The following is a 12,500-nucleotide window of genomic DNA, read 5'->3' as shown; positions in this document are numbered from 1 at the left end:
AAGTTCTTGACCCGAATCTGCAGGATTTTATGCATAATGCTGCTGTCATATGATTGGATGATTAGATCATTCTTAATTAGTGCACACACCCAGACAATCCACAGCGACTTCCAGGACAGCGGAGACACCCGGCGCATGTGTCAGGGCATACAGGTGATCACGAACTACAAGACAGCTTCACCTGCCTGTCATAGTGATGCCTCCCTCTCAGATGCGCTGAATGACTTCTATGCTCGGTTTGAGGTGCAAAACAACGTAACGGCATGGAAAATCATCCCTTGCCCCAAAGAACCAGGTACTCTACCCACTGCTGTCTATCTACGGCTGACGTGAGGAGAACTCTATACAAAGTTAACCCACAGAAGGCTGCTGGACCAGACAACGTTTCTTGCAGGGTGCTCAAGGAATGTGCAGAACAGCTAGCGGATGTCTTCACTGATATCAACATTTCCCTGAGCAGCGCCGTTGTTCCTAAGTGCCTCAAGACAACCACCATTGTCCCGGTCCCAAAAAAGTCTATAGTGTCCTACCTCAATGACTATCGTCCCGTCGCACTCACAGCCATCGTTACAAATTGCTTAGAGAAGCTCGTCATGAGGCACATCAAGACCCAGTTACCACCCTCACTGGACCCCCTACAGTTCACGTATCGTTCAAACCGCTCCATGGACGATGTAACAGATATATATGGTGTAATGACAATAAAAGCTTCTAACTGCATGAACGAGCAGGAGGACACTTTATGTACCTAATAAAGTGGCCAGTGATAAGTGTTTTTATATAAATGTTATTTCCTTCTTCATCTCAGTCCTGTTCTGTCCATCCTTATTTTCATTCATCTCTCTCTCTCTCTCTCTCTCTCTCACACACACACACACACACACACACTCTTCATGTAATCATCAGTTTTATCAGAGATTTAAATTTGACATTAAAGGGTGGTGTTAATCAGAGCGAACGCCGTTCCGTGTTCCAGCGTAAGACTTGGCAGGATGCCGTTAATTAGACACCACACTGAGCTGCAGATCGGACTGAGGCGACGATTCCAACACAACTGAGTCAAGCCTCCATACAAGCATGACAATTAACCTGCTGCCTCAGCATGATTCTCTCATTAGCACATGAACAAATTCAAAAGCACAGGATTTGGGGTTTGAGGCTGGAAGGTGTAGCAGAAATAAAGCTGTTTATTTAAAGGAAGCAGGATGTGAACTGGTTTTGCTGACTGAGAAGAACACACAGATGTTAATTTACTGTAATATGCATGTTTGTTTGGAATGACTCCAGATTTGTACTAATATTATACAGAGCACCGACTCCTTTCAGAATCATTTTATCTAAATAATAAAACAAAATGTTTGTATCAAGAACTTAAACATGTTCAGAACTGCACAAGTTTGAAACATCAGATTTATTTTTCCTTTAACTGGAGTTAAGTAAAGTAAAGTTAAGTTCCTTTAACTTTGAACACACAGTATTTACACTGGTGCTGTTTCTGTTTATTGTCCTTTTGTATTGTCTTGTAATTTTTTGTCTGCACTGTCTTCTGTCCTACACTGTCTTGTCTGTCTTGTTTGTCTTGTCCTGCACTGTCTTGTCTGTCTTGTTTGTCTTGTCCTACACTGTGTACACCAGGTTACACAGATACACTTTATGTATCTAAGACTAACTTACTAAGTCCTTATAGCTCTGTGTTGTTTTATGTAGCTTCATGATCCTGGAGAAACATTGTCTCATGTCACTGTGTACTGTAACAGATATATATGGTTATATTTCTTCTATAATAAAAGAAACAATAAATCCTCCTGCTGTGTGTCACTAATTTAAGCCCCAGGAACCACAACAGGAACCATGACAGGAACCAATGAGTACCAAACCTAAAGTTATCCCACATAATACTCATTCAATTCAGTTCAATTTATTTGTATAGCACTTTTAACAATTCACATTTACAGAAGTATAGAAAAAGGAAAAAATAAGAATAAAAATAAATAAACAAATAAAGTTTAGAGTTTAAAATTAAGTTACTATTTATCTCTAACTTTTATCCCTAATGAGCAAGCCAGAGGCAACGGTGGCAAGGAAGAACTCCCTGAGATGATATATATACCTACTGTACACATATATATAATTAAATAGACACATTTAATTGTATAACATTTAACTGGCTACACACAAACACATCTTTGTAGTTAATAAACCACGTCATCTTCAGTTCACAAAAGAATTTTATTTTCTGAACCTAAGGGTTTGTTGAATTTTTACTAAAGATTATTTTTATTGTTTTTTGTTGTCAAACTGTGGATGAAAATCTTTTAGGAATTTTTATTTTTAATTAACAAAATAATTTTCATGAGCACTTCACTTTGTTTCAGTTTAAATAATTGTGAAAAATCAGCAAAGCACTACAAATATGCAAACAATAAGCATGTCAGCATTAATAGTATTATGCAGCTGTGTGTGTGTGTGTGTGTGTGTGTGTGTGTTTAGGTGTGTGTGTTTAGTTCTCTAAGCAGCACCCTAAAGCTGATCCTCTTTCATAATGCTGAGAGCCCAAATCCAAACCCAGAGCTCAGCGTCACATTAATGAAGAGCTCCGATGTGGAAAATACATTTTCATGGAAGAATTTAGATTTATTTTAAAGAATAAGAGCTTTGTCTACATCTTTATTTTAATAAAAGGAAAAAAGCTCAAATCTAGAGCTGAGTTTTTTCATCTAAAATATTCAGAGCTATTTTCTGTTCTTTCTGATCCTGACAGGGAATAAAAACAAACCTTACACTTAGCTCTCGTAATCTAATTATTTATAGAGATATTAATACAGTTGTTTTATATATTTCAGTCCAGATCTCCAGGCTCACAGCTCAGTAGGAGTGTAACTGCTTCCTCAGGACACGGCTTCACACTTTACTCTGCAATTTTATCCTTATTTCTGTGTTCATTTATATTAAGGGATTATATCAACTTTTATTTCTAAACTATTGAAGAAATGCAATATATAAAACAGCTCTAATTGATTATTACGAACAAAGCTGCATCATAAATCTGAAACCAGGAAGTAGACGAATGTAAACTCTTGGGGTCTCATCAAATTAATACACTAAAGTGAGACAGAATCTGTCGCTGAATTGGTGTCAGGTTTTTCTGGGTGATTAATGACACAAGGTTTTTTATTTCCCAAGAGTTTCGGGCAGCACATAGCAGTCGTTTATTTTAAAAAGAGCTGACACTTTATTTCATCTTACATTCACAAGTTCAGTAAAATTATTTCTTTATACGGATTTTATAAAATGTGCCGAACTTTATACTGTTCTTTACTAATATGTAGCTTATTAGCTAGAAAAAAAAAACAGATTTGTAAATAAACCCAAGAATGTGATGAACACAAAGAGATGCTTTAGGAAAAGATCTTTTTTGTTGTATTATAAAAGCAAATTAAATAAAAGGCTAACAAGTGTTATGTTTTTCTTATTAAAACGCGCATTAAGCTAATAATTAAGCTAGTTAGAGCAATGATTATATTACAATTAATCGTATAATCGTATATAAATAATCGTATAATATAAATTACGATTATACATTTTATATATATCATTTATAATCGTTGTAAAATGTTAATCTTTTTGTACATTTTGCAATATTACTTATGTTCTGTAAAGCTGCTTTAAGACAATGTCCACTGGTAAAAGTGATATACAAATAAATTTGAATTGAAATTAATTATTTTCATTTGAAATGTCTACAAACACTGATATGAAAAACACCAATCACTGTATGTTTTATATCTTGTTAGTTTTAGATAACTGAAAAAAATGTCTGACAGTTTAACGGAAATTTCAAATCATTTTGGATTTTATCAGAAAAATAAATCTAAAATCTAAAAGCTTCAGAAAACAAACACAGAAGCACATATATGTAAATATACAGAACAGAATTCATGAAGATTTTTATCAAGAGAAATAAAAATCAATTAAACACAAAAATCTCAGGATATTACAGTCGCTTTATTTAATTTACTTTTCTCTTTTGATTTTCCTGCAAATGTCCTGCACAGAACAACTGTTTTTCTCTTCACACTATCAGCAACATTCAACATTCATTCATTCATTCATCTTCTACCTCTTATCCGAACTACCTCGGGTCACGGAGAGCCTGTGTCTATCTCAGGCGTCATCGGGCATCAAGGCAGGATACACCCTGGACGGAGTGCCAACCCATCGCAGGGCACACACACACACACACTCTCATTCACTCACACAATCACACACTACGGACAATTTTCCAGAGATGCCAATCAACCTACTATGCATGTCTTTGGACCGGGGGAGGAAACCGGAGTACCCGGAGGAAACCCCCGAGGCACGGGGAGAACATGCAAACTCCACACACACAAGGTGGAGGCAGGAATCGAACCCTGACCCTGGAGGTGTGAGGCGAACGTGATAACCACTAAGACACCGTGCCACCACACTACAACACTGTGAAGTAATTAATTTTTTTATAAGTTATTATTTCATTAACAGAACTGAGGTCTATCTGATGCTAGCACATTGTGATGTTCTGGACTCTCGCTCTACAACATGTTCTGATGTTTCTTGATTTTCATGCTGCAGGGACAAAGTCTGTCCATCTGCTATCACTGATCGAGCCAGAATGAAATGTGAGCAGTTTTAATTGTAGTGATTAATCCACGTGTTATTAAAATGGAAGAGCTACTTGTATAGATGAGTGAAACTCACGAGTTCTGCTGAATCACTAAGAACAGTTCCGTTATTGTTCCACATCACTGTGTTCTCATCATTGATGGTGTGTATATAAAATCTGCTCAAGTTGGAAAAATTCAAAATAAAAGTTGGAATCTTTTACTTTTTTATGAACCTTCATGTTTTTCTACAGATTACTATTCACCTTTAAACTCTCCAAGATAAAACAAACTGTTGGAACAAACTGATTAAATTGACAAAACTTTTTGTTAACAAAAAAATTGTTTTCCTGATTTATTTGTCTACAATCGCGTCTGTCAGCTTTGGAAAGAGCACAGAAGTGGACTGTCTTCACATCCAGGTAAAGATCCATATCAGATAACTAAATAACTTTTTCTAATAGTAGCAATACTTTACTACTTATATAGAAATCCACAAATTTAAATATAGAAATGATATTAAATTCTACGTTGTAACAGAGCAGATCCACTGCACTGCTGCTGGTTATAGATGTAGTATGTATGTAGTACACTGTATGTAGTGTGCGGTGTTTATCCTGGACATGGTGTCAGTGAAGTCTGAGATAATCCCAGCAACACTGACCACAAGATAAGAGAATTCAGCCTGCATGTTCACAGCATAGACACACACACCAACTAGTGTAGCAAATCCACCTACTGGTGTTTTACTGGGAGGTGAGATAGAACTATAGGGAGAACTCCACATAGAGAGAACACAAGGTCAGATATAGAACCAGGAATTCTGAAGCAATATAAATTAAAATAAACTTTTCAGACAGTCTGTCCATTTCACTCCTCAAAATGGCCAAGACAATACAGTGTGATACAGTGTCACATGACACGTAGGTATAAACCAGCATCTGTTTCTGTTCAGTAATGAAAAAGTACAGAACAGATGTCTGATTATTTTAAATAAATAAAGTGTCAGTAAATGTCAAAACCAGAGAGTTCTGAATAATTCAGCTCAGTGTCTCTGGACTTTTGTGGCTGCATAAAGATATTTGTTTGGACGTTTAAACACTGCCGAGGAATAACAAGTATGTCTGCAAATAATACTGAAGACCAAATCTTCTGACACACGCTTATTATTCCACTCACAGCCAACTCGTCACTGCTTCCTGTTTGTTTTCTGAGGTTAAATGACTGACAGCAAACACACTGAAAATTTCAACAGTCTCTGGAGGGGAAAATACTCTGTTCAAGTCATTAATGGCTGAAATGCAATCAACTGAACTGTATTTAGGTTAAACAGTAAAAAATTATAAAGGCCTTTTTTAGGTGGAATAAATCTGTAAATCAAATAATTCAACTGAATGAACCTGTGAATGTCAGTCACTCAAATGTCATCACTCATAAAACCTTTTAATAAAGTACAGAACAATCTGAGGTGTGTTTCCCCATACAGTTAATCTTGCACACATCACATCCTGTTTTGTGAGTGATTCCCAAAACCCTTCGTTATCAGACCTTTTCCAATTGGATTCGGGAGAATTCACACAAGTCAAACATTTGATTCAAAGTCTGGAGGTAAATTTAGAAAATAAAATTTCTTAATAAACAATAATGTTAACAATAACTTAAAGCAGAAACAGATATACAGTATTTATAGAACAAGTGACATTTTGTATTAAATAAACTTGACTTACTACAGAAGAAGAAGAAGCATTGTTTCTCTTCACACTTTTTAAACTCTTCGGTTCATTTTACTGACTAAGCTGCAAAAAGCATTGAAGCCGTGGGGAGAAAAAGCCGAGCCGTGAGCAAAGCTATCAGAGAACACAAAGAACTGGAAATATCACTGTTATCTGTTCACTTGCGTTCTGGGCTTCCTTTATAATATGCCGAGTCTCAGAGTGATTAATGTCTCTCTTATCCATCAAAAAACAGCCTTGTGACATCTTTTCTCTGCAGCTAAGTAGCTGAAATATGGTGAAGTATTATCTAGGGAATGTGACAAAAAAATAAAAGCATTGAGATATTTAGCCATTAAACGGAAATATTGGAGCACACGTTCAAGGAGAGCGACCTCTAAATAGATATTTATTTATCATCTGCTGAAAGGAATCAAAATGTCAAAACAGTGATTTTAATTCCATGATTTATTACTTTTTAAACATTCACAAATCTATAATGCATTGATGCCTTTGGAAAAAAAACATAGTGTGAAACTGATGATAAAACATTTATTCCTAAACCATGATGAGAACACGTGTTCTGGATACATTTACACATACAATACAATAATTTCACTCCTAATCATTCATTTATTTCACAGCTTCTCTCCAGACGGATGTCGAGCTGATCTCTATGTCCAGGGGCGAAAATGTTTCCATGAGAATGAAGCAGTGGTGAAGCAGCAGATCTGCCCTGCGACACACACTCATAATGTCTATGGTAAGAAACACACAGATGGTCTCATACAGAGACAGTAAGAGGAACAAGAGGAACATCTGAGTCGAGGTTAAACACTAACAGCAAAGACACCATACAAATAAAACACCAAATCACAAAAAAATACATACTGAGCAGATCCTTTTCCATTGGAAAGAGAAAACAACCTCCACCAAACCCCTGTACACACACACACACACACACACACATACTATATATATATATATATATATAAATATATTTATATATATATATATATATATATATATATATATATATATATATATATATATATATATATATATATATATACACACACAGGAATGTGTTTTTTTTCTGAGGCCACAGCCTCACTGTCCCCCAATTCCAACTGCAGGTTTTCACTAAACAGGTTGCCATGGTTACTGCTGGTAGGACGGATGCCGTTGCTCTGAATTCTCCTGGAAGCTGATGATCAACGCTTTGCTCCGGTGGGATTCCTGTGGCTTCAGCTTTCATAAAAAACATGTTGAGTAATAACGGCTCACTCGCTGTAACCTGGCCTCAGTGGGCCTCTGACTCGCAGGAAAAACACTGGACTAACTTCTTTATTTTTTATCGTTAATCTGCTGTTACTGTCATTCAACCTGCAGCATCACAGACCTGATGCCTCAAAATGACCAATTAATTTATTATATAATAAATAATCTCTCTTTCTGATGCAGTAAAGAACACGCACATTCATTTAATATAAAATACAAATAAAATAAATATATACATATTTACACTTGAATATTATATTCTAAATTTTTTATTTTAAAGATAAAAACTTCTAAAAATATATTATTTTGATTACTTTTAATGTTTGAATTATTAATAATTTCTTCTTAGAAATGAGCAGAAATAAATGAAGACAAAAAAGAGCTTTAAAATATTTTATTTATTAAATATCTTTAATATTTACAGTTCATTTTGCTTTACATTCTTATTTACATTCTTGTTAAATTACATTTTCTTCTCTTACATGATCTGGGTCTAAATCTTCACCAGAAAAAGTACGCAAAAAAGAGACAAAGAAGGTAATAATGAACCTGCACTGTTCAACGAAAACTTTATGAAGCTCATTTTTAACTTAATGTGGAATTTTAATGTTAAAACACAAATAAACATTAAACAAAGTCTGAATTCAGGGATATAATGATGATGATAAAGATGAAGAATAAAACATGAAAGATGAAGGATCAGATGTTCTGGGCTGCAAGAATTACTGGAATCTCGAGCTGATCAGGTTTCAGAATCAGCTGTAGACGTCACGTCTGTGTCCCCAAGCTGGAAATGAAAACCTGCGGTCTGAATTTGAGGAAGTTGCTCGAGTCCGAGCCTGAGGCAATTCACTATCAGAAAATATTCAGCATGGAGAAGCTGTGATGCAAAACGTCCACAAAAAACTAAGCTCCAACATATTCAGTGCTGTTTCCGCTACACAAATTGGCAATAAAATTGTAAATATATGTTCATTATTGACGTGTACAATTAACGTGTACATTCTTAATCTTAATAGGTACAATTCTTAAGGATGCATATGGCTCTGTACCCAGGGCAGCCTTGGGGAACTCCCATCACTGCTTGGTCCGTCTTATCCCAACATACAGGCAGAAACTAAAATCTACTAAGCCTGTAGTAAAAACAGTGAAGAGATGGAACAGTGAGGCAAAGCAGGAACTACAAGACTGTATTGATTGGAGTATCTTTGAGGCTGGAACTGACAGCCTGGATGAACTGACTGACACTGTGACGTCTTACATCAGTTTTTGTGAAGACGTGTGTGTGCCAACCAAAACCTTCTGCAAATACAGTAACAACAAGCCATGGTTCACAGACAAACTGAAAAAACTTCGACATGCCAAGGAAGATGCCTACAGAGGGGAGGACAAAGCTCTGTATAAGCAGGCCAGGAACCTACTGACAAAAGAGATCAGAAAAGCCAAAAGAAGCTACTCCTAAAGCAGGTTTACAGCCTGCAACAATCCTGTGTCAGTGTGGAAAGGCCTGCAAGACATCACAAACTACAAGAGATCATATTGTGATGTGAGAACAATATCTTTACACCTCCTATCCAACCCAGCCCACTGACTGCCCCATCAAACCTCTGGGAACCCCTTTAACAATTCCTCCCAGCACTCAAGTTGCGCTCACGATTTGTGAAGAGGATGTGAATCGGCTCCTTCAGAGACAGAAGACAAGGAAAGCTACCGGCCCAGACAGGGTCTCCCCCTCCTGTCTCAAAGCATGTGCTGACCAACTGGCTCCTATCTTCACCCATATCTTCAACAGATCTTCCTGCTTTAAACGCTCCACAATCATCCCGGTCTTCAAGAAACCCTCCATCACTGGACTGAATGACTAAAGGCCTGTTGCTCTGACATCTGTCGTCATGAAGACCTATGAACAGCTGGTATTGGCCCACCTAAAGTCTGTCACAGAACAGATGCTGGATCCCCTACAGTTTGCCTACCGAGCAAACCAGTCAGTGGACAGCAGTGAACATTGGACTGCACTACATTGTGGAACCCCTGGACTGCCCAGGGACAGACTCCCGGATTCTGTTTGTCGACTTCAGTTCGGCCTTTAATACAATAATTCCGGAAATTCTCCACTCCAAACTCCTAAGGCTCACTGTACACACTTCCATCTGTCAGTGATCACCAGCTTCCTAACAGACAGGAAACAACAGGTGAGACTGGGAGGTGTCACCTCCAGCATTTGGACAATCAGCACTGGCGCTCCTCAGGGTTGTGTCCTCTCCCCACTGCTATTCTCCCTCTACACTAATGACTGCACTTCAAGTGACCAAACTGTTAAACTCCTGAAATTTGCAGATGATACGACGCTCATCGGTCTCATCCAAGATGGCAACGAGTCTGCATACCAGCAGGAGGTGAAGCGGTTGGTGTTATGGTGCAGTCAGAACAGTCTAGAGCTAAACACCCTCAAAACTGTGGAGATGATAGTGGAAAGACCCCTCAACACCACTCCCCCTCACAATATCCAACAGCCCGGTGTCATCTATAAAGACCTTCAAGTTACTGGGCACTACCATTTCCCAAGACCTGAGATGGAAGTGCAACATAAACTCCATCATCAAAAAGGCCCAGCAGAGGATGTACTTTCTACGCCAATTTCAGTTATGTAATACATCTACGATGCTAACATACATCCATTTCTAATGGATGAAGCCTTGGCCTGGAGGTGAGGTCGTCAGGTGGTCCCCAACCTTCACTGGGTGTTTCGACCCTTAATCACAACACCCTCCAGTTGGTGGGTCAGCAGTGACTGGCCAGGTCACTGCTCCTCTCCTCCAAGTTTTCAGCTTATGTCCTCTTTCTTATGGCAGATCCAACAGGAGGCTCTCTCTGCCGCTTCCCCCAGCTTACGAAAGGCTGCTTTCCTCAAGTGGCCTCTCAGTCCAACCTTTGTCAATAGATTCCACACAGATTGAGCTGGAAATCCACAACATTCCGACTTCCACCGCCACAGGCCAACATGTCCACCCTTTGTCCCAGCAGCCTTCAATAAGTTTCTGGTATTTGGCACTTTTCCTCTCTGCAGCTTCCTCACAGCCCTCCTCCCACGTCACTGTCCACCAGGATGATCTTCCTTCCCTCCGTAGACCACATGATGATAACGGGCCTTAGAGTTGTAGCCAGTACCGCCTCGGGGAAGTGGAGTTTCCTCCCAAGGTCAATCCTTCTGACTGCAGAAGGTTCTGCTTGGCTTGGCTGTAGACGACACGTCTTTGGCCTTCTTTCACAAAGGCAATGGTGCTCAACAATGGTCTTACTTTGGAAGTATGGCATTAAGGAAGTCTGCCACAGGAGCTGTTGATGATGTTCTACACTGCAGTCATTGAATCATCCATCACCATCGGGTTTGGAGCAGTAACAAAACAGGAGAGGAAGAGACTGTTTAGGCCGTTCAATGGGGATTCAGTGAAGTAGATACCCATTTATGGTCTCGCGGATGTGGCATACAACATAATCAAAATGTCCTGAACACGCCCTGAACACACCTTGAACACGCCCTGAAACACACCTTAAACACACCCTGAACACATCTTGAACACGCCATGAACATATCTTGAACACGCCCTGAACACGCCCTGAACATGCCTTAAACACGCCCTGAACACATCTTGAACACACCCTGAACATGCCCTGAACACATCTTGAACACGCCCTGAACACGCCTTAAACATGCCCTGAACACTCCCTGAACACATCTTGAACACACCCTGAACACGCCATAAACACGCCCTGAACACGTTCTGAACACGTTCTGAACACATTCTGAAAACATTGTAAGAGAGAAACATCTTTATGTGAGTTTAGAGCTGTATAGAGGATCATCATGCCTTCAGCACTGAAGATCACAACTAATCCTGACAAAAAGATCAGAGTAAACACCATCCTCACACACACACATGTACACACACTCACACTCAAACACTCACACACAAACACTCTTCCAAAATTTTCCTTGAGTGGAAAATATATTGTGTTTTCTGTTTGATAGTGGGAAGATGAAAGGAGAGAGGGAGAGAGAGAGAGAGAGAGAGAGAGAGAGAGAGAGAGAGAGAGAGAGAGAGAGAGAGAGAGAGAGAGAGAGAGAGAGAGAGAGAGAGAGAGAGAGAGAGAGAGAGAGAGAGAGAGAGAGAGAGAGACAGAGAGAGAGAGATTTGACCTAAAAAAAACAATATTTTTCTAATTTTCATATTATTCTCTTCACCCTAAACTTCACCCTGTTGTTGATGGATTAAAATTTCAGTCATGTGACATTAGCTGAAGATAAATAAAAACATGACTGTTGGAAAAAAAAAACAGCTGAATAACTGAGAAAGATGCTGAGTGAATGAGGAGGAGGATCTGACACACCACAGCTATTCTTTAAGATATAAGGAGTCGTTATAGTGATAATTAAACACCGTGCTTCTGTCATCACTCTCTTTATACCAGTTTAAGTATTTCTTTAATATTCATACGTTTGATAAGAAGATTAAGGCTCATGAACTGAGATCACACACAGTCACTCAGCGTCGCCTGTTAAGGTGCCAGTGTCATTACTAATGAAGACATTAATGAAGACATACTAATGTGACATTTTTATGTACTGTATTTACTCATATTCAGCACATTAAAGTCTGTGAAAATATTATTTTTTGTTTGAAGAGGTTAGTGAGTAAATGAGTCTTGCATGTTGACTGAGAAGGTCTTGGTCACCTTTATTATGGAGTAGGTTCCTATACAAAGCTGGACTTTTCATTTATGACAATATATCAGACAAATGTGGACGAACACCACAAAGCTGCACAGCTGCTGATGTCACACAGCATCTCATTTTTTTATTTTA

General features: G+C 38.5%; 1 protein-coding gene across 3 annotated transcripts in view; it reads right to left on the bottom strand.

The window, feature by feature from the left end:
• The window catches only part of cntn5 (contactin 5), a 111,086-nt gene that overhangs the window by 95,274 nt on the left and 3,312 nt on the right, over positions 1–12,500 (bottom strand). The window lies entirely within an intron of this gene.

Source organism: Tachysurus vachellii, chromosome 9 (assembly GCF_030014155.1).
Source record: "Tachysurus vachellii isolate PV-2020 chromosome 9, HZAU_Pvac_v1, whole genome shotgun sequence".
NCBI lineage: Eukaryota > Metazoa > Chordata > Actinopteri > Siluriformes > Bagridae > Tachysurus > Tachysurus vachellii.
This window is presented reverse-complemented; position numbering and strand designations above follow the sequence as displayed.